Here is a 23,506-nt window from a genome sequence, read left to right as displayed (position 1 = left end):
CCCCCTGTCAGCTTCACCTGGAGACTCTGGGTCCAATTTGTCTGGATTTTTGGGGATATGACCTGCACCTCTCTTAGCGATGAGAAACTGGGCCCGACCCTTTGTCTCCCATCTCTCAGAAAGGAGGAGGGACATCTGGGATTCGACCCCTCAATCGTGCCCGTAATGAGGCTTGGGTTCTCTGCTAATTAATTGCTGAATACGAAATAGACTTTAGGGATTTCCACATTGTGTTACAGGAGCTCAGGGGTCAGAAGCGATTGGTAGGGTTTCCCCGAGAATGGTAGTAGGATACCAAGCACCCCGCCTGGACTAGGGGTCATTTTCGGACAGTAATATCCCAGGAAGCCCACCAGGGAGAATTCCTCAGAAACAAAATTAAAAACGGGCTGTGACCAGGAGGGAAGGCTCCTCCCCCAGCTTGTCCCACACATACCAGGCTCTCACAATGGACTAGTCACTAAACTCACAGGGAATTCCTTCTTCATGAACATTTTTCACAAACTGATAATAATCATTATGAATGTGTCCGGGATACAGTAATCAGAGTGGTGTCCTTCCCCATAAAAATAATCATGTTCCCAACTGACCCACGGGATATTGGGACAAAGGATAGGGAAATTTGAGGGAAAACACAGAACCCAGAAAAGTAATTAAGAGACAAAAGAAAAGGGAACTCCTTAACAATTGAGCCACAGTATACGAGTCCACTCCCAGGGCAGGAGTGTTACTGGTCAGAACGCTGACTTGGCTAATTTGGAGAATAAATCAGGATCCTGACCCAACAACTCTCTAATGAGCCTGAGAAAGACTTAATACAGAAAACCCAGAGGAGACCATGGGACAACTCGTGGAGAATCCGGCTAACCATCACTTAGTGACCAGACTGGAGGGTCACGCCAACACGATTAATCAGATCATCCACGTCCCAATCAGAGATTATGGTGAGCAATAAAACCACACCCTGTGCAGTAACGCGATGATGGAACAGCTGAGGGAGGAGCTCAGGCAGGCCAGACATTGGAAAGTCCCATCCCGGGTTCGTGACAAACAGTTTCAATATTTGTTCCAGGAGAACCCCCACACCAACGTCTCTCACTGTCAGTGACAGCAGCTCACCAAGGGCTGGGTTAATAACAGCTGTAAGGACACTCTCGGTGGGACACCTGGGCTTGGTATGAGGGATTCCACTTAACCCAAGTGACCAAAGGTAGGATGAAGTCCAAATTATCGGAGTTGTATAAAAAAGGTATTTGGATGGGCTACCATGATTACCTCCCACTTACTGTGGAGATAGAGGGAACATTGCCAGGGACCATACTTACCTAAATGGGAAGGAACCGGTCATACCATGACATTCCCATAGCCTGGTATCCAAGAATTCGGCTCCTCTCACATCGGCTGTGGTCCTAACCGCACTCACCTTGATATATCTCGGGATACCGGTGGTTAGGATTGCAGGCTGTAACAGATGGGTACGATCATGGTGAATAATGCCTGGATACACCCCCAGGGGCTGGAAGGTAGATGGAACTCCCCGGGTGATCACCTTAGTTTCATTCATTTGCAGTGTTTGGGTGTTCCTGGCCGGGCCAGTATTGATTTCCTGCCCATAGTTGCCATTACGACAGATTGGCCATATTAAATTGCCCATTGTGTCAAGGGATATTCGGGCTAGCTGGAGTAGCTATAGGAAATGCAGGGTTTCAGGGATATCACTGGGGGAGTGGGTCTGAGTTGGATTCTCTTCAGAGGGTCATTGTGGACTCAATGGGCCGAACGGTCTGATTCTGTTCTGTCAAGATTTTATGATATCACTTATCAGCTCTAAGACTTAGGGTGTAGGTTTGCCCGGTGATAGGTTTGATATCCAGACGTTTCGTTACCTGGCTGGGTAGCATCATCAGTGGGGACCTCCAAGTGAAGCTATAAGATCATCGGTTTGGAAAACGTACACAATGGCTTTTGCACAGACAGCTGGCTACTCTGACAACAAGCATAACCAGCTTTTAAAATTAGGTTTGTAATTTATTGCATAAGCTTCTTCCTTTCCATTCAAGTGGATGAGTTGGGGGAGATGTCACAAACTCCTGGCTAAAACACAGATAGACAGCCAAGGTTTATTGGCCAAGGAAATCTCCCAAATCACAAAACCCACACACCAGGCACAGCGCAAACACAGCATAATGTAAAAGGCAACAGTTATTCTGGACAGACGTATCTACCAAACAAATGAGGGCCCAGACAGGAAGGCACAGGTCCTGCTACACAAAGAAACTAACAGCAACAAGCCATCCAAATGATTGGCAATGCTTCAAACTATTAACGGATTCTCCTAATTGGCCAAAACGATAGAAAGTTCCTGAAAACCATCCAGAAATGAACAAAAACAGAGTTTATCTGCAGACTGATTGCCTGAATCTGTGGAGGCCTTCTGAGGAGACCAGCATGGCAAGAGACAGAGACCATCTGACGTTCCAGAGAGAGAGAGGGCGAGAGAAAACAGTTTTGCAGACCCAGAGGCAGAACCAGTGAGAGAGGGAGAGAGAGAGAGAGACAGGCTGAAGCAAAACCCAGGGGCATGGGAGAGAGGGAATGTGAAAATCCATTGAGAGAGAGAGTTGGAACCAACTGGAATAACGAGTGTCACCCCTTCAGTCTGTCCATGTTTAACTCCTCAGTCTTAGTCTGACTTCCCCTTCTCTCCCTCTCTGTCCCCTCTCTCTCTGTCCTTCTGTCAGTCTGTCTCTCTCTCTCACACACACACACGCTTTCTCTCTCTCTCCCTCTCCCTGTCTCTCTCTGCCCATCTTTCTCCCATCCCCCTTCTCCATCACCACTCTCTCCATCTCTGACTCTTTTTCTCACCCTCCCTTTCTGTTTTTCGTTATTTCAGACCTGAAAGATCTCACCCAATTTTGTCCCCCCTCAAAAATACTGTGCCCTTCATTTTCACTGTTCTCCCAAATTTATTCCCTTCCCCAAATACCTTCCCTCCCAAATACCTACCTTACCAACTGTGCCCCCCTGAAATATTTTGCTGCCCCCCCCCCAACATTGCTGTGAGCCCCACTCCCTGGGGCAGAGGGAAATGAGTGGAATAGTGTGGAGCTGGAAAAGCCCAGCAGGTCAGGCCTGAACCATCGACTCTCCTGGCTGACCCGCTGTGCTTCCCCAGCTCCACACTTTGTAACTCTGACTTTCCAGCATCTGCAGTCCTCACTTTCTCACACAGGTAAATGAGTCTGGGTTGGCTGACTGGCCTGTGGCTGTTTTAATGCACAGCAAGATCCCAGTCCCAGAATTATAAAAGGTTTGTATCACAGATGGAGTCCTTTCTGCCCATTCCGCCCCTCCCCCATTAAATGATCCTCGTCCTGTTCAGGATCCTCAGGATTGTCCCCTGAATGGCCTCACTGACTGTCCTTTTTGTGGAGACCCCTTCTCCGTGTTGTGGTTCTGTTCGCCAAGCTGGGAATTGTGTTACAGACGTTTCGTCCCCTGTCTCGGTGATATCCTCAGTGTTTGGGATCCTCCTGTGAAGCGTTTCTGTGATGTTTCCTCCGGCATTTATAGTGGCCTGTCTCTACCGCTTCCGGTTGTCAGTTCCAGCTGTCTGCTGCAGTGGCTGGTATGTTGGGTCCAGGCCGATGTGTTTGTTAACACATCGCAGCAGACATCTGGAACTAACAACCGGAAGCAGCAGAGACAAACCACTACAAATGCCGGAGGAACCAACACATAAGTGCTACACAGGAGGATCCCAAGCACTGAGGATGTCACCGAGACAGGGGACGAAACGTCTGCAACACAAATTCCCAGCACGGCGAACAGAACCACAACAATGAGCACCCAAGCTACAAATCTTCTCCCAAACTTTGAACACCTCTTCTCCATCCTGTCTCAGACTTTGCGTCTCATGCTATCCCTCCCTCAATCTCTCTCTCTCTCACAGCAGCCCCTCCTTTCTCCACCATCTCCAAAACCCCATCAAACAGTCCACCATCTCTGGCTGTCCCACTCCCCCCTTGTCTCCCAATCTCCCCCTTCCCATGTAGACCCACAGCTCCTGGGCTGGAGGACATGATGCAGACCTTTTGACTGACTGCTGTCATGCACAGAAAGATCCCACTCTGCAACCATTCCCCAGCCACACACACTGTCCTTCTCCCTCCATATGTTTCCTTCTTCCTCTCCCTGTTTCTCACTGCCCCTCTCACCCTCTCCTCAATTTCTCCATCCCCACTCTCTCCATGTCTCTCTTTCTCTTTTTGTCACCCTCCCCTTCTCTTTTTCTTCATTTCAGACTCAATGAGAAAAGTACTTTTATGTCCCTTACACTAACCCCCTCCCCACAGTCGGGGTAACATTCGGGAGAGACCAGGAAAAGTTTGGTCCCCCCACATTAACTGTACAGCATCCAGCAACACAGAGACAAACTCTTCCCAATGTCCCTTCCCCAGTCACTGGGACAGGGGTCTAGGGAGACAGAGGGAGAGAAACTACAAGAGAGATAGAGAGCTGGGTAGACAGACAGTGAGAGGGAGGGAGAGAACAAGAGAAAGACGGGCAGGCAGAGGGAGGGACAGAAAGTGAGAGAGAAAGAGGAAAACGCCAGGAAGAGACATACAATGTCAGAAAGATACAAGGGGAAAAAGGGGAGGCAAAGACAGGGAGTGAAGGTCAGATAGACAGCAAGAGAGAAAACCCAGGGAGAGATATAGGACAGAGAGAGAGAAAGGAGTTGCAGCAGCAGAGAGATAGAGCTGAGAGAATGGAGTGGTGAGGGGGGCTGCTGCGATGCAACGAGAATGATTTACAGACAAGAATAGCAAGATCCCATAGAGCTGAGAGAAAGATGCAGAGAGAGATGAGCAAGGTGTTGGTTTTGGGGAAGATTGAATGATTAAGCATTCCTGAAAAACATGATGGGGTGTCAAAGGGGCAGAGTGTTGGAGGAAGGGAATCTGCAGGGAAATGTCAACAGGGCAGAGATATGAAGGATATTGTGAGATAGGGATTGAAGGGAAAATGTGGGAGAGACAGCTGGGAACACAGAAATATACATAAGAGCTCTCATGGGAGTGGGAAGCAGTGAGATCGGTGGGATTAGACTGTGCAGCTGCCCCCTCTCTAGCATTTTGCGCCTTTGTCTTTCCTCAGTGTAGAGCTCACACCTTGTGGTAAAATTCCCACAGACAGCCTGAATCCCACAATGTGTCTGTGTGTGTGTGTTCACTCTCTCTGGTTCCAGCTCCTGTCTGATGATTCCGTATAGCAGAATAATTTGATTCTCTGTCTCTGTACTCTCCGGGTTTCAGCTCCCAAATCAAATGCTAAATCATTCACGATCCACGATCCTATTGAATAGTAGAGCAGGCTCGAGGGTCTGAATGGTATCCTCCTGTTCCTATTTCAGATGGTCTTATGTCCTTAACACTACCTCCCAGCTCTTGGCCCCCACACTGGAGGTTATGACTCCACAAGGCCCTGATCTGTAGAGTGTTGCACCCTTCCGTGAGTCTCGGAGGGAACCAGCCTGATTTGGATTGGAGTTGCAGCCTCTCAGTGAGAAGTGAAATCTCCTCGAGATTCCCCTCAGTCTCTCACTGTAAGGTGGAGCAGGCCAGTCTCAGGGAAGCAAACAGCAGGCCAGGTCTGCCCTGTCCTCCAGCTCCATTTCAGAAGGCCACATGGGAGGGGCTTGGTTCCTTCATCAGCTTCCCGTGCTCTCCCTTCTGGGTAAGGGTGGGGGCCGAATAGCCTTGCTCCTGGCTCTAATTGAGGTGCAGGCTGGCAATGATTGGGTTATACAGGACATGCTCCTGGAGTGAAGTCAGTTAGCTCAGTTAGCTGGACAGTTGGTTTATAATGCAGAGTAAAACCAATAGCGTGTGTACAATTCCCACACCAGCTGGGGTTACCCTGAAGGACTCTCCTTCCCAACCTCTCCCCTCAGTTGGGCCATGGTGACCCTCTGATTAAATCCCCACCAGACCCCACTCTGTAATGAGGAGCTGTCCCATGCTCTGGTAAGACTATGGTGACATTACATTGGTTTGTACCTGGAGCTCTGTGTGCAGGACTAGTCACTGCATTGCCAGAGGGATGTTAGTGTGTGGGGAAGGTTTACTGGATGAATCCCCACTGGAATGAACAGCACTCTCTTTCCCCCAGTTAATTCACTCTTGCAGCCTTTGTGTCTTTGGAGACAAAAGGACCATTTCACCTGAAACTGCAGCTGGATTTTATATTCATGAGCACCCAATAAGATTGGCTAGTTTACACACACACACACACAGACACACAGACACACTCCCTCAAACACACACAGACACACTGTCACACACACATACACAAAGGACCCCACCACACGCAGGCTCTCTCACACACACAGACACACGCTCCCTCAAACAGAAACACACACACACACCCACACACACTCCCTCAAACACACACAGACACACTGTCACACACACATACACAAAGGACCCCACCACACGCAAGCTCTCTCACACACACAGACACACGCTCCCTCAAACACAAACACTCACACACACACATACACACACACACAATCACACACTATATCTCTCACACACATACACGCACAGACATACGCTCCCTCAAATACACACACGGACACACACTCACACAGACACAGTCTGTCTCACACACACATACACACACTCTCTCTCATTTACACACACACGCTCACACGCACACTCTCATTCTCTCACACACCCACTCACTCTCACGCACGCCGAAACTCTCTCTCACACACAGAGACATTCTCTCTCACACACATACACACAGACAGACACACAGACACACGATCCCTCAAACACACACAGACACACTCTCTCTCTCACACACATAAACACACAGTTACTCTCTCTCTCACACACATACACACGCAGACACATGCTCCCTCAAACACACACAGACACACTCTCACACACACACATAAACGCACAGTTACTCTCTCTCACACACACATACACACGCAGACACACGCTCCCTCAAATATGCATAGACACACACTCTCTCACACACACACACGGACACCCACACTCTCTCTCACACACACTAACACACACACTCTCTCTCACTTACAGACACACTCACTCTCACACACACATGCACACAGACACACACACTCTCACACACACACACACTATTTCTCACATAAGACACACTGTCATACACAGACAGACACACAGACACATACACACATAGACACACAAACACACACACACATAGACACACAGACACATTCTCTCACACACACAGACACACTCTCACACATACATACACACAGCCAAATTCTCTCACACATACAAACACACACAGTCACACACTCTCACATGAACATGCACTTTCTCTCTCACGCACACATATACAGACACACAGAGATACACATGCATCCACTCTTTCACACACACAAACACCGGCAGTCTCTCTCTCTCTCTATCTCTCTCTGTCTCTCTGTCTCTCTCTCTCACACACACACACACACACACACATACACACACACGGCTGTAAAGGCATGGTTGAGTTATTGCTGGAGAAATGATTTCTCCGAGGACTGATCCCTGATCTCACATGATGACTGCTCCAGGGAGACAGACAGCAGCTACAGATGACTTGTTGGATCTTCCTGTGCACCACCTCTTGCATCAACAGCGTTAGTCTGTTTGGGTGCCTGCTTTTCTAAAGCGTATCCAAGCAACAAGTAACAATAGATCGAGGAACGTTTTCCTCCAAACCATGTTTCAGACACATGCTGCTGTTATTTTTCACTGATTGTTTAAAATGATCTGAATCTTCTGAAATGGGAAGTGGCTTCCATTTCAAATTACGACACCAGAGTGCCTCAGGGACCCTGAGGAAATGATCAGGAAATTGCATCTGTTCCTTTCTATCCTCTGCACTCTGTACCACCAGATAGTGCTCCCTCAGAACCTCAGATAGTGCTCCCTCAGTACCTCAGATAGTTTCTCCCTGACTACCCCAGATAGTTCTCCCTCAATACGTCAGACAATTCTCCCTCAGTACCTCAGATAGTTCTGCCACGGTACCTCAGAAAGTGGTCCCTCAGTACCACAGAAAATGCTCCCTCAATATATCAGATAGTGCTCCCTCAATACCTCAGAGAGTCCTCCCTCAATACTTCAGATAGTGCTCCCTCAATACTTCAGATATTGCTCCCTCAGTACCTCAGACAGTTCTCCCTCAGTACCTCGGATAGTTCTCCCACAGTACATCAGAAAGTGCTCCCTCAGTACGTCAGATAGTGCTCCCTCAATCCCACAGAAAGTGCTCCCTCAATATTTCATTTAGTTCTCCCTCAATAGCTCAGAAAGTGCCCCCTCAATACCTCAGAAAGTACTCCCTCAATACCTCAGAAAGTGCTATCTCAATACCTCAGAAAGTGCTACCTCAATACCTCAGATAGTTCTCCCTCAGTACCTCAGAAAGTGCTGCCTCAGTACCTCAGACAGTGCTCCCTCAATAGCTCAGAACATACTCTCTCAATGCCTCAGATAGTTCTCCCTCAATACCTCAGATAGTGCTTTCTCAGTACGTCAGAAAGTGCTCCCTCAGTACGTCAGAAAGTGCTCCCTCAGTACCTCAGAAAGTGCTCCCTCAGTCCTTCAGAAAGTGTTCCCTCAATACCTCAGAAAGTGCTCCCTCAGTACCTGAGAAAGTGATCCCTCAGTACCTCAGAAAGTGATCCCTCAATGCCTCAGATAGTTCTCCCTCAATACCTCAGAAAGTGCTCCCTCAGTAACTCAGAAAGTGCTCCCTTAATACCTCAGATATTTCACCCACAATACCTCAGATAATTCTCCCTCCATACCTCAGATAATTCTCCTTCAATACTTCAGATAGTGCTCCCTCAGTATCTCAGACAGTTCTCCCTCAGTACCTCGGATAGTTAGATTAGATTAGGTTACTTACAGTGTGGAAACAGGCCCTTCGGCCCAACAAGTCCACACTGCCCCGCCAAAGCGTACCCACCCATACCCCTACATCTACACCTACCACTACAGGCAATTTAACATGACCAATTCACCTGACCTGCACATCTTTGGACTGTGGGAGGAAACCGGAGCACCCGGAGGAAACCCACGCAGACACGGGGAGAACGTGCAAACTCCACACAGTCAGTCGCCTGAGGCGGGAATTGAACCCGGGTCTCCGGCGCTGTGAGGCAGCAGTGCCACCGTGCCTCCCACAGTACCTCAGAAAGTGCTCCCTCAGTACGTCAGATAGTGCTCCCTCAATCCCTCAGAAAGTTCTCCCTCAATAGCTCAGATAGTGCTCCCTCAATACTTCAGATAGTGCTCCCTAAATACCTCAGATAGTTCTCCCTGAGTACCACATAAAGTGCTCCCTCAAAAACTCAGAAAGTGCCCCCTCAATAGCTCACATAGTTCTCCCTCAGTACCACAGATAATGCTCCCTCACTTCCTCAGATAGTGCTCCCTCAATACCTCAGAAGGTGCTCCCTCAGTACCTCAGAAAGTACTCCTTCAGTACCTCAGAAAGTACTCCCTCAATACATCAGAAAGTACTTTCTCAATACCTCAGAAAGTGCCCCCTCAATACATCATAAAGTACTCCCTCAATACCTCAGAATGTTCTCCCTCAATACCTCAGAAAGTGCTCCCTCAGTACCTCAGAAAGTGCTGCCTCAGTGCCTCAGAAAGTGCTGCCTCAGTGCCTCAGAAATTGTTCCCTCAATACCTCAGAAAGTGATCCATCAGTACCTCAGATAGTGATCCCTCAATGCCTCAGATATTTCTCCCTCAATACCTCAGAAAGTGCTCCCTTAATACCTCAGATATTTCACCCACAATACCTCAGATAGTTCTCCCTCAATACCTGAGATAATTCTCCTTCAATACTTCAGGTAGTGCTCCCTCAGTACCTCAGATAGTTCTCCCTCAATACCTCAGACAGTGCTCCCTCAATACCTCAGACAGTGCTCCCTCAATACCTCAGATAGTTCTCCCTCAATACGTCAGAATGTGGTCCCTCAATACGTCAGAATGTGGTCCCTCAATAGCTCAGATAGTTCCCCTTCAGTACCTCAGATAATGCTCCCTCAATGCCTCTGAAAGTGCTCCCTCAATACCTCAGAAAGTGCTCCCTTAATACCTCAGATATTTCACCCGCAATACCTCAGATAGTTCTCCCTCAATACCTCAGACAATTCTCCTTCAATACTCCAGATAGTTCTCCCTCAATACCTCAGAAAGTGCTCCCTCAGTTCCTCAGAAAGTGCTCCCTCAGTTCCTCAGAAAGTGCTCTCTCTGTACCTCAGAAAGTGCTACCTCAGAAAGTGCTCCCTCAATATCTCAGAAAGTGTCCCTCAATACCTCAGAAAGTGCTCCCTCATTACCTCAGAAAGACCGCCCTCAGTACCTCAGAAAGTCCTCCCTCTGTACCTCAAAGTGCTCCCTCAATACCTCAGATAGTTCTCCTTCAGTACCTCAGAAAGAGCTCCCTCAACATCTGAGAAGGTGCTCCCTCATTACCTCAGACAGTGCTCCCTCAGTACCTCAGAAAGAGCTCCCTCAATATCTCAGAAAGTGATCCCTCAATACCTCAGAAAGTGCTCCCTCAATACCTCTGAAGGTGTACCCTCAGTACCTCAGATAGTGCTCCCTCAGTATCTCAGAAAGTGCTCCCTCAATATCTAAGAAAATGCTCCCTCAATACGTCAGACAGTGCTCCCTCAATACGTCAGACAGTGCTCCCTCAATACCTCAGAACGTGCTCCCTCAATACTTCAGATAGTACTCCCTTAATACCTCAGAAAGTGCTCCCTCAATATCTCAGATAGTTCTCCCGCAGTACCTCAAATAATGCTCCCTCAATTCCTCAGATAGTTCTTCCTCAATACCGAAGAAAGTGCTCCCCTAAAGCCCCTTAGACAGTAGCTCCACAAAACATTCACATCCTCAACATTTCAGGATGCAGCCCAGCTCCCCCCTCAGATTGCGTTCAAACCCCTTCAGACTGGAAGGACCCACATCCACCCCTGTCCAAGATTGGAGCCCAGGTCCCCAGAACATTACTAATCTCTCTGGATTAATTTTAGAATTCCTACAGTGTAGAAGCAAGCCATTCCGTCCATTGGCTCCACACTGACTGTCTGAACAGCATCCCACCCAGACTCACATCCTCTACTCTATCCCTGTAATGCTGCATTTCCCATGGCATCTTTGGGCGGTGGGAGGAAACTGGATCACCTGGAGGGAACCCGCACAGATACAGAGAGAATGTGTAAACTCCACACAGTCAGTCACCGGGAGTTAGAATCAAACCACTGAGACACTGTGCTGTCCTCTCTCCTTGGATGGCATGTCATCTAACCTTTTACTAAGCAACCTCCCATGTGAAACCTTCTCATCTGTCTCCTTGGTCATCCCTTCAAAAGCTCTATCAACTTGGACACATCATTTCCAAACAAAGCCATGCTGACCATCCCTAATCAATTCTTGCTTTTCCAAATCCATGTAAATTGTCTCTCAGAGTGCCCTCCAACAGCTTACCCACCACTGCCATCAGGCTCACAGCTCCATAGTTCAATGGCTGTTCCTTGCAGCCTTACTTCAATAATGGCCCATCATTAACCACCCTCCAGTCTTCAGGCACCTCACCCGTTGCCACTGATTGGTCCATCTGACAAGGCCATCTCCATCCATCTGTAACCTAAGGCTATCATCCTCAGTATTTATCACCCAACCAATCTTCATATCATTCATGAACCCAATGATTAACCCTCCACCATTCAAATCTAAATCTTTTCTATCAACCACATCAGCAAGACCCCAACAGTGAGACATGAACAGACAGAGGTTTCTAATTGGGCCATCACTGTCTGCTTCCTGCCACTCAGCATTCTGCACCAAATTCCTTGGATCTTGAGTTTTTATGTTCATTATCAGTTTCCAGTATGGATCCTGATAAAAGCCTTACTGACCTCCAAGCAGGCGACAGGAAAGTATTGCCCTTATTTACACACCTGGTCACCTCCTTAAAAAGTGCAATCCCATTGGTCAGACCTGACCCCTCCTTAACACAACCATTCTGACTGTTCTTCGTGAACTCCAGTCTCTTTAAATGTTGATTAATTCTATCTCCCAAAATTGCTTCCAACAGACGCCCCACCCACGATATTAGCCTGACTGGCCTGTAGCTGCCAGATATATACCATGCTCCTTCTTGAATAACAGTACCACATGGTCAGTACGATGACACCTCTCCTGTGGACAGAGGGGATTTGAAAATGTTTGCAAGTGTACCTGCTTCTTCCTCCATCATCTCATTCGGTAAACTGAGATACATTTCCACCGTCTTTGGAGATTTATTGGATTGTAAGAAGGCCTGACCACTCAGAACCATCTCTCTCTCTATATATGCTCATTCATTTAATTGTATCACAGAGCATCTTCACGATTTCATATCAACCCTGTCCCAATGAGCATTGACAAAATGCATTCATTCACTGTAGCCTCTGGGTCCATGCACAAATTTTCACTGTGTTTCTCGCATTATCAATTCACCCTTAATGTCACTGTAAGGTACATTCAGAATTCTATTTCCCCTCTTAGCACTCCTCTCTCCCAGGCAATTAGCCTGTGATATGATTTGGAGGAGTGTGGGATGTCATTCTGGATGTGAATTAGCATTGGGAAGCTCAGAAATAAGGAACACCCAACTGTGCTGAGTGTGGGGCAGTGGGATTCATTTGGGATGAGCACACGGAAGCTGAGGAATAAAACAAAAACTCGATCCCTGGGAAAAGAGGGTGGTACCTCTTCAGGTTCAATAACCAATTAAAGATGGTCTGTTTGAACACAGTCTCTGTAATCTGGACGTGGGAATCATTACTGAGCAGGGTATGTAGGAAGCAGATTCAGAAATGGACTGAACAATTTCAGATATTCCTCGTAGACCACAAGACATGGGAGCTGAAACTAAGTCTTTCAGCCCATCTGATAGTGTGGCACTCACTCAGTACTGACTCTCTTACAATGCAGGTATCCCACAGACTGATGCGCTGACAGTGTAGCGCTCCCTCAGTAATGACCCTCTGACAGTGCAACACTGCACCCATATGGACCCTCTGACATTGCAGCACTCCTTCAGTACTGACCCTCTGACAGTGCAGCACTCCTTCAGTACTGACACTCTGACAGTGCAGCACTCCCTCAGTACTGACCCCCTGACAGCGCAGCCCTCCCTCAGTATTGACCCTCTGACAGTGCAGCACTCCCTCAGTACTGACCCTCAGACAGTGCAGCACTCCCTCAATGTGACCCTCCAACAGTGCAGCACTCCCTCAGTGCTGACCCTCTCACAGTGTGACACTCCCCCAATGCTGATACTCTGACAGTGTGGCACTCGCTCAGTAATGACCCCTCTGACAGAGCAACACTATCTCAGTACTGACCCTCTGACAGTGTGGCACTCCCACAGTGCTGACCCTGTGACATTGCAGCACTCCCTCAGTACAGACTGTTTAGCAGTGCAGCATTCCTTCAGTACTTACCCTTTTATATTGCAGCACTCTCTCAGTACTGACCCTCTGACAGTGTAGCACTCCCACATTACTGAACCTCCAGCAGTGTAGCACTCCCTCAGTACTGACCCTCTGATATTGCAGCACTCCCTCAGTGCTGACCCTCTGACAGTGCAGCACTCGCTCAGTATTGACCCTCTGGCAGTGTGACAATCCCGCAGCACTGACCCTCTGACAGGGCAGCATTCCATCAGTACTGACACTCTCACAGTGCAGCACTCCCTCAGCACTGTCACTCTGAGAGTGTGGCACTCCCTCTGTACTGACCCTCTGACAGTGTTGCACTCCCTCTGTACTGACCCTTTGGCAGTGTAGAACTCCCTCAGCACTGACCCGCTGACAGTGTGACACTCCCTCAGTGCTGACCCTCTGATAGTGTGACACTCCCTAAGTATTGACCCTCTGACATTGCAGCACTCCGTCTGTACTGACCATCTGACAGTGCAGCACTCCCTCAGTACTGACCCTCTGACAGTGCAGCACTCCCTCAATACTGACCCTCTGACAGTGCAGCACTCCCTCAGTACCGTCACTCTGACACTGAGGCACTCCCACAGTGCTGACACTCTGACAGTGCAGCACTTCCTCAGCACTGATCCTCTGACAGTGTTGCACTCCCTCTGTACTGACCCTTTGGCAGTGTAGCACTCCCTCAGCACTGACCCGCTGACAGTGTGACACTCTCTCAGTGCTGACCCTCTGATAGTGTGACACTCCCTAAGTATTGACCCTCTGACATTGCAGCACTCCCTCAGTACTGACCATCTGACAGTGCAGCACTCCCTCACTACTGGCCCTCTGACAGTGCAGCACTCTCTCAGTGCTGACCCTCTGACAGTGTGACACTCCCTCAGTACTGACCCTCTGGCAGTGCAGCACTCCCTCAGCACTGAACCTCCGACAGTGTGGCACTCCCACAGTGTTGACCCCCTGACAGTGTGACACTCCCTGGGTACTGAACCACTGACAGTGCAGCACCCTCTCTGTACTGACCCTTTTGCACTGTAGCACTCACTCAGCACTGACTGTTTGGAAGTGTAGCGCTCCCTCAGCACTGACCCTCTGACAGTGTGACAATCCCTTAGTACTGATGCTCTGACAGTGTGGCACTCGCTCAGTAATGACCCCTCTGACAGAGCAACACTATCTCAGTACTGACCCTCTGACAGTGTGGCACTCCCACAGTACTGACCCTGTGACATTGCAGCACTCCCTCAGTGCAGACCGTTTAGCAGTACAGCATTCCTTCAGTACTTACCCTTTTATATTGCAGCCCTCCCTCAGTACTGACCCTCTGACAGTACAGCACTCTCTCAGTACTGACCCTCTGATAGTGCAGCACTCCCTCAATGTGACACTCCGACGGTGCAGCACTCCCTCAATGTGACCCTCCAACAGTGCAGCACTCCCTCAGTGCTGACCCTCTCACAGTGTGATACTCCCCCAGTGCTGATACACTGACAGTGTGGCTCTCGCTCAGTAATGACCCCTCTGACAGAGCAACACTATCTCAGTACTGACCCTCTGACAGTGTGGCACTCCCACAGTGCTGACCCTGTGACATTGCAGCACTCCCTCAGTACAGATTGTTTAGCAGTGCAGCATTCCTTCAGTACTTACCCTTTTATATTGCAGCACTCTCTCAGTACTGACATTCTGACAGTGCAGCATTCCCTCAGTACTGACTCTCTCACAGTGTAACACTCCCTCAATACTGTCACTCTGACAGTGTGGCACTCCTTCAGTACTGACCCTCTGACATTGCAGCACTCCCTCAATACTGACCCTCTGACAGTGCAGCACTCCCACAATGTGACCCTCCGACAGTGCAGCACTCCCTCAGTACTGACCCTCCGACAGTGCAGCACTCCCACAATGTGACCCTCTGACAGTGCAGCACTCCCTCAGTACTGACCCTCCGACAGTGCAGCACTCCCTCAATGTGACCCTCCGACAGTGCAGCACTCCCTCAGTGCTGACCCTCTCACAATGTGACAATCCCTTAGTACTGATACTCTGACAGTGTGGCTCTCGCTCAGTAATGACCCCTCTGACAGAGCAACACTATCTCAGTACTGACCCTCTGACAGTGTGGCACTCCCACAGTGCTGACCCTGTGACATTGCAGCACTCCCTCAGTACAGACTGTTTAGCAATGCAGCATTCCTTCAGTACTTACCCTTTTATATTGCAGCACTCTCTCTGTACTAACCCTTGACAGTGCCGCACTCCGTCAGTACTGACCCTCTGACAGTACAGCACTCTCTCAGCACTGACCCCTCTGACAGTGGAGCACCCCCTCAGTACTGACCCTCTGACATTGCAGCACTCCCTCAGTGCTGACCCTCTGACATTGCAGCACTCCCTCAGTCCTGACCCTCTGACAGTGCAGCACTCCCTCAGTATTAACCCTCTGGCAGTGTGACAATCCCGCAGCACTGACCCTCTGTCATTGCAGCACTTCCTCAAGAGCTGACCCTCTGACAGTGCAGCACTCCCTCAGTATTGACCCTCTGGCAGTGTGACAATCCCGCAGCACTGACCCTCTGACAGTTTGGCACTCCATCAGTACTGACACTCTCACAGCGCAGCAATCCCTCAGCTCTGTCACTCTGAGAGTGTGGCACTCCCTCAGTACTGACCCTCTGACAGTGTGGCACTCCCTCAGTATTGACCCTCTGACAGTGCGGCACTCCCTCAATCCTGTCACTCTGACACTGAGGCACTCCCACAGTGCTGACACTCTGACATTGCAGCACTCCCTCATTACTGACTCTCTGACAGTGCAGCACTCCCTCAATACTGACCCTCTGACAGTGCAGTACTCCCTCAGTACTGACAGTGCAGCACTCCCTCAATACTGTCACTCTGACAGTGTGGCACCCCCTCAGTATTGACCCTCTGACAGTCCAGCATTCCCTCAATACTGATCCTCAGCCAGTGCAGCATTCCTCAGTGCTGACCCTCTGACAGTGCACAATCTCTCAGTACTGACCCTCTCACAGTTCAGCTCTCTCTCACTAATTACCCTCTGAATTTCAGCGCTTCCTACATCCCGACCCTCTGACAATGCTGCACTCCCTCTATACTGACTCTCTGGCAATGCAGGAATCCCTCAGTACTGACCCTCTGACAGTGCAGCACTCCCTCAGTAATGACTCTCTGACAGTGTAACACTCCCTCAGAACTGATGCTCTGACAGTGTGACACTCCCTCAGTACTGACCTTCTGACAGTGCAGCATTCCCTCAGTACTGACTCTCTCACAGTGCAACACTCCCTCAATACTGTCACTCTGATAGTGCAGAACTCCTTCAGTACTCACCTTCTGACAGTGCAGTACTCCCTCAGTACTGACCATCTGACAGTGCAGTACTCCCTCAGTACTGACCCTCTGACAGTGCAGCACCCCCTCAGTGCAGACCCTCTGACAGTGTAGCACTCTCTCTATACTGACCCTCTGACAATGTGGCACTCTCTCAGTACTGACCCTCTCACAGTTCAACTCTCTCTCAGTAATAATCCTCTGACATTTCAGTGTTTCCTACGTCCCGACCCTCTGACAATGCTGCACTCCCTCTATACTGACTCTCTGGCTATGCAGGAATCCCTCAGTACTGACCCTCTGACAGTGCAGCACTCCCTCAGTACTGACCCTCTGACAGTGCAGCACTGCCTCAGTACTGACCCTCTGACAGTGCAGCACTCCCTCAATACTGACTCTCTGGCAATGAAGCAGACCCTCAGTACTGACTGTCCAACAGTGCGGTGATCTCTCATGACCGATTCATGACAGTGTGAACCTGACTCCGTACTGACCCTCTGATAGTGCAGCAGTCCCTCAGTCCAGCTTTCCTGACAGTGCAGCATCCACTCAGTACTGACCCTCTGACAATGTGACACACCCGCAGTACTGACCATCTGACAGTGCAGTACTCCCTCAGTACTGACCCTCTGACAGTGCAGCACTCCCTCAGTACTGACCCTCTGACAGTGCAGTACTCCCTCAGGGCTGACCCTCTGACAGTGCAGCACTCCCTCAGTACTGACCCTCTGACAGTGCAGTACTCCCTCAGTACTGACCCTCTGACAGTGCAGTACTCCCTCAGTACTGACCCTCTGACAATGTGACACACCCGCAGTACTGACCATCTGACAGTGCAGTACTCCCTCAGTACTGACCCTCTGACAGTGCAGCACTCCCTCAGTACAGACCCTTTGGCAGTGCAGCACTCTCTCAGTGCTGACCCTCTGATAGTGTGACTCTCCCTCAGAGCTGACCCTCTGACAGTGCAGCACTCCCTCAGTGCTGATCCTCTGACAGTGTGACACTCCCGCAGTACTGACCATCTGACAGTGCAGTACTCCTTCAGTACTGACCCTCTGACAGTGTGACACTCTCTCAGTGCTGAACCTCTGACAGTGCAGCACTCCCTCTGTACGGACCCTCTGACAGTGCAGCACTCCCTCAGTACTGACCCTCTGACAGTGTGACACTCCCGCAGTACTGACCATCTGACAGTGCAGTACTCCTTCAGTACTGACCCTCTGACAGTGTGACACTCGCTCAGTACTAACCCTCTGACAGAGCAACACTATCTCAGTACTGACCCTCTGACAGTGAGGCACTCCCTCAGTACTGACCCTCTGACAGTGCACACTCTCTCAGGACTGACCCTCTCACAGTTCAATTCTCTCTCAGTAATAATCCTCTGACATTTCAGTGTTTCCTACGTCCCGACCCTCTGACAATGCTGCACTCCCACTATACTGACTCTCTGGCTATGCAGGAATCCCTCAGTACTGACCCTCTGACAGTGCAGCACTCCCTCAGTACGGACCCTATGACAGTGCAGCACTCCCTCAGTGCTGACTCTCTGACAGTGCAGCACTCCCTCAGTACTGACCCTCTGACAGTGCACACTCTCTCAGTACTGACCCTCTCACAGTTCAGCTCTCTCTCACTAATTACCCTCTGAATTTCAGCACTTCCTACGTCCCGACCCTCTGACAATGCTGCACTCCCTCTATACTGACTCTCTGGCTATGCAGGAATCCCTCAGTACTGACCCTCTGACAGTGCTGCGCTCACTCAGTAAGGACACTCTGACAGTGCAGCACTCCCTCAGTACAGACCGTCTGACAGTGCGGCACTCCCTCTATACTGACCGTCTGACATTGCAGCACTCCCTCAGTACTGACACTCTGACAGTGTGACACTCCCTCAGTACTGACCCTCTGACAGTGTGGCACTCTATCAGTACTTTCACTCTGACAGTACAGCACTCCCTCAGTACTGACCCTCTGACAGTCTGGCACTCCATCAATCCTTTCACTCTGACAGTGCAGCACTCCCTCAGTACTGACCCTCTGACTGTGCAGCACTCCCTCAGTACTGACCCTCTGACAGTGTGACATTCCCTCAGTACTGACCCTCTGACAGTGCAGCACTCCCTCAGTACTGACCCTCTGACAGTGCAGCACTCCCTCAGTAGTGACACTCTGACAATGCAGCACTCCCTCAGTACTGACCATCTGACAGTGTGGCACTCCCTCAGTACTGACCCACTGACAGTGCATCACTCCCTCAGTACTGACCCTTTGGGAGTGTAACACTCCCTCAGCATGGACTCTTTGGCAGGGTAGACCTCCCTCAGCTCTGAGATTCTGACAGTGTGGTACTACCTCAGTACTGACCCCTCTGACAGTGCCGCACACCCTCAGTACTGACCCCTCTGACAGTGCAGCGCTCACTCAGTAAGGACACTCTGACAGTGCAGCGCTCTCATAGTAAGGACTTTCTGAGAATGTGGCACTCCCTCAGTACTAACCTTCTAACTTTGCAGCACCCACTCAGTAATGACACTCTGACTGTGCAGCACTCCCTCAGTACTGCCACTCTTACAGTGCAGCTCTCCCTCAATACTGACAGCTCTGACAGTTCAGCACTCCCTCAGTACTGACCCTCTGACAGTGTGGCACTCCCTCAGTACTGACACTCTGACAGTGCAGCGCTCCCTTAGTAAGGAGCCTCTGACAGTGCAGCACTCCCTCAGTACTGACCCTCTGACATTGCAGCACTCCCTCAGTACTGACATTCTTACAGTGCAGCATTCCCTCAGCACTGACCCTCTGTCAGTGTGGCACTCACTAAGTACTGGCACTCTGACAGAGCAGCACTCCCTCAGCACTGACCATCTGACAGCGAATCACTCCCTCAGTACTGACCCTCTGACAGTGCAGCACTCCCTCAGTAGTAACACTCTGACAGTGCAGCACTCCCTCAGTACTGACATTCTGACAGTGCAGCACTCCCTCAGTACTGACCATCTGACAGTGTGGCCCTCCCTCAATACTGACGTTCTGACAGTGCAGCACTCCCTCAGTACTGACCATCTGACAGTGTGGCACTCCCTCAGTACTGAAACTCTGACAGTGTGGCCCTCCCTCAATTTGACCCTCTGACAGTGTGGCACTCCCTCAGTACTGACCCTCTGACAGTGCAGCACTCCCTCAGTACTGACCATCTGACAGTGTGGCACTCCCTCAGTACTGAAACTCTGACTGTGTGGCACTTCCTCAGTACTGACCCTCTGACAGTGTGGCACTCCCTCAGCACTGACACTCTGACAGTGTGGCACTCCCTCAGTACTGACCCTCTGACAGTGTGGCACTCCCTCAGCACTGACACTCTGACAGTGCGGCACTCCCTCAGTACTGACACTCTGACAGTGCAGCACTCCCTCATTAATGACCCTTGGACAGTGCAGCGCTCCCTCAGTAGTGACCCTCAGACGGTGCAGCACTCCCTCTGTAATGACCCTCTGACAGTGTGACACTCCCTCAGTACTGATTCTCTGACAGTGCAGCACTCCCTCAGTGCTGACCCACTGACAGTGCAGCACTCCCTCAGTGCTGACCCACTGACAGTGCAGCACTCCCTCAGTACTGACCCACTGACAGTGCAGCACTCCCTCAGTGCTGACCCACTGACAGTGCAGCACTCCCTCAGTACTGACCCACTGACAGTGCAGCACTCCCTCAGTGCTGACCCACTGACAGTGCAGCACTCCCTCAGTACTGACCCTCTGACAGTGTGACACTCCCTCAGTACTGATTCTCTGACAGTGCAGCACTCCCTCAGTGCTGACCCACTGACAGTGCAGCACTCCCTCAGTCCTGACCCTCTGACTGTGCAGCACTCCCTCGGTACTGACCCTCTTTATTTCTTGGGAAATATGGAGACATAGGGTTTGCAGATTCTGAGGAAGCATGAGAGAGACACACAAACCAAGGCCTGTCTGAAACTCTCTGCAATAGATTATTCGGAGGCACAGAGTCACAGAGATGCAGAGCATGGAACCAGACCCTCCTATCCAACTTGTCCATACCAACCAGATATTCTCATCTCATTTTATTCCATTTGCTAGCACTTGGCTGATATCCCTCTAAACCCTTCCCATTCACCTACTCATCCTGATGCCTTTTAAATGTCGCAATTATACCAGCCCCCATCACTTCCTCTGGCAGCTACCTGCATGCCCTTGAATAAGTGCTCAAACATTCATACTGTCGATTCAAACTCTAATAAACACCAACCTACGAAAGGATATCATTGTCATTTTCAACTGACCCTTTGCTTCTTCATTACGCTGATTTGATCGGAGGTAAAGAAACAGAGTTAGTGACCATCCACCGTGACCCTGTTATAAAACTTATTTTCAAATGTGGCTTGTATGTGATTCCCACCCCCTCTAATAGTTGCCTGGAAGGTGGGGGTGGGGTGTACTCTCCTGCTGCAGTCCTTGGGTGTCCCACAGTGATGTTAGGGAGGGAGCTCCAGGAGTTTGACCTGAACCATGTAAAGAGCTCTCTTACTGGAGTGCCCTTTTTAAAGTTGGGAAGTTATTATAGACCAGGAGGACCTGAGAGCTGCTGTCTTGTCAGAGAGAGAGGCCTGGTGGGTCACACCCCTCAGGTGAGGGGAGAGGTCATGATAGAGATTGAGCCAACAATGTTGGCATCATGAACCTGTTAGCTGAGGTAACTGACCCCCCTTTGTAGCCGAGGGATTCAATCCCTTGAACAGAGCAAGCTTGAGAATTCAACACTAAAATCAATCTGTACGGACACGCTAGAGACCTGAAACATCAATACAGAGATTGCTGAAGAAGCTAAGCTTGTCCGGCAGCATCTCTGAGGGGAGAGGGAGAAAGAGACAGAGAGAAAGTTTACCTTTTAATCCAGTGATTTCTGCAGGAAAGTTCCTTCAGAACAAACTGTTTTGAGGAAGAGTCACTTGATAAAGGCACTTCACAAAGATCCTGATCAATGTAACTTTGTGATGTTAGTTCAGAAGGAACAGCTCAGACCTAACATTTCGGTGTGCCTTTGTTCTGTATCTGTTCTCCCATGTAGCCCGCACTCCGAATACAATACCTTACACAGCCTTAAACCTGCACACCTGCTGTGCTCTTCCAGCACCACTAATCCAGAATCTGGTTTCCAGCATCTGCAGTCATTGATTTTACCACAGCCTTAAACCTGTTTGTCAACTTTCAACAGTAGCAGCCTCAGGGCATTGAACACAGACTGAATTACTCAGTGATGCATGAATGAGATCAAGTTCTCAAGTCAACAGATGGTGGGGAAATTCAGCACAATACAGCAGGTAGCAACAGTGAAGAGAGGAACAATTCGCATTCCAAGTGACTCTTCCTCAAAACGGTCTGTTCTGAAGGAACTTTCGCGCAGAAATCACTGGATTGAAAGGTGAACTTTCTCTCTGTCTCTTTCTCCCCCTCCCTTCACAGAAGCACTATCTGAGGTAATGAGGGGGCACATTCTGAGGTACTGAGGGAGCACTTTCTGAGCTACCGAGGGAGCACTTTTTGAGATATTAAGGGTGCACTTTCTGAGGTATTGAGGAAGCACTATCTGAGGTACTGAGGGAGCTCTTTCTGAGGTATTAAGGAAGCACTACCTGAGGTACTGAGGGAGCACTTTCTGAGGTTTGAGAGAGCACTTTCTGTGGTCCTGAGTGTGCACTATCTGAGGAATTGAGCGAGTACTTTCTGAGGTATTGAGGGAGCACTATTTGAGGTACTGAGGGGCGACTTTCTGAGGTACTGAGTGTGCACTATCTGAGGTATTGAGGGAGCACTGTCTGAGGTATTGACGGTACTCCTTCTGAGGTATTGCATGAGTGCTTTCTGAGGTATTGAGGGAGTACTATCTGAGGTAACGAGGAAGCACCATGTGAGTACTGAGGGAACACTATTTGAGGAACTGAGGGAGCGTGTTCTGAGGTACTGAGGGAGCACTATTTGAGGTGTTGAGGAAGCACTATCTGAGCTATTGAGGGAGCATTGTATGAGGTACTGAGGAAGCACTGTATGAGGTACTGAGTGTGCACTATCTGATGTATTGAGGGGCTACTTTCTGAGGTATTGAACGAGTAATTTCTGAGGTATTGAGGGAGCAGTATCAGATGTACTGAGGGAGCACTTTCTGACGTATTGAGGGAGGACTTTCTGAGGTATTGAGGAAGCACTATCTGAGGTGCTGAGTTAGCACTATCTGAGGTACTGAGGGAGAACGTTCTGACATATAGAGGGTGCACTTTCTGAGGTATTGAGTGAGCACTATCTGAGGTATTGAGGGAGCATTTTCTGAGGTATTGAGGGAGTACTATCTGAGGTATTGATGGAGCACTATCTAGGTACTGAGGAAGCAGTTTCTCAGGTATTGAGTGAGCACTTTCTGAGGCAATGAGGGAGCATTATCAGAGGTATTGAGGGAGCACTTTCTGCAGTACTGCTGGAGCACCTTCTGAGGTACTTAGGAAGCACTATCTGAGGTATTGACGGTGCACTATGTGAGGTATTGAGAGAGCCTTTTCTGAGGT

At 49.7% G+C, this 23,506-nt stretch overlaps 1 long non-coding RNA gene across 1 annotated transcript in view; it reads right to left on the bottom strand.

The window, feature by feature from the left end:
- LOC140458771 (uncharacterized) overlaps positions 1-22,072 on the bottom strand; it is a 33,863-nt gene extending 11,791 nt beyond the window's left edge. The window contains exon 1 of the long non-coding RNA XR_011953677.1: positions 21,835-22,072. This is a non-coding gene — a long non-coding RNA (uncharacterized lncRNA). The remainder of the gene's footprint in view (positions 1-21,834) is intronic.
- Between the last annotated feature and the right edge of the window lie 1,434 nt (positions 22,073-23,506).

Source organism: Chiloscyllium punctatum, chromosome 34 (genome assembly GCF_047496795.1).
Source record: "Chiloscyllium punctatum isolate Juve2018m chromosome 34, sChiPun1.3, whole genome shotgun sequence".
In the NCBI taxonomy this organism is placed as follows: Eukaryota; Metazoa; Chordata; class Chondrichthyes; order Orectolobiformes; family Hemiscylliidae; genus Chiloscyllium; species Chiloscyllium punctatum.
Note: the sequence above shows the minus strand (reverse complement) of the source record. Positions and strands in the feature narration are given on the sequence as shown.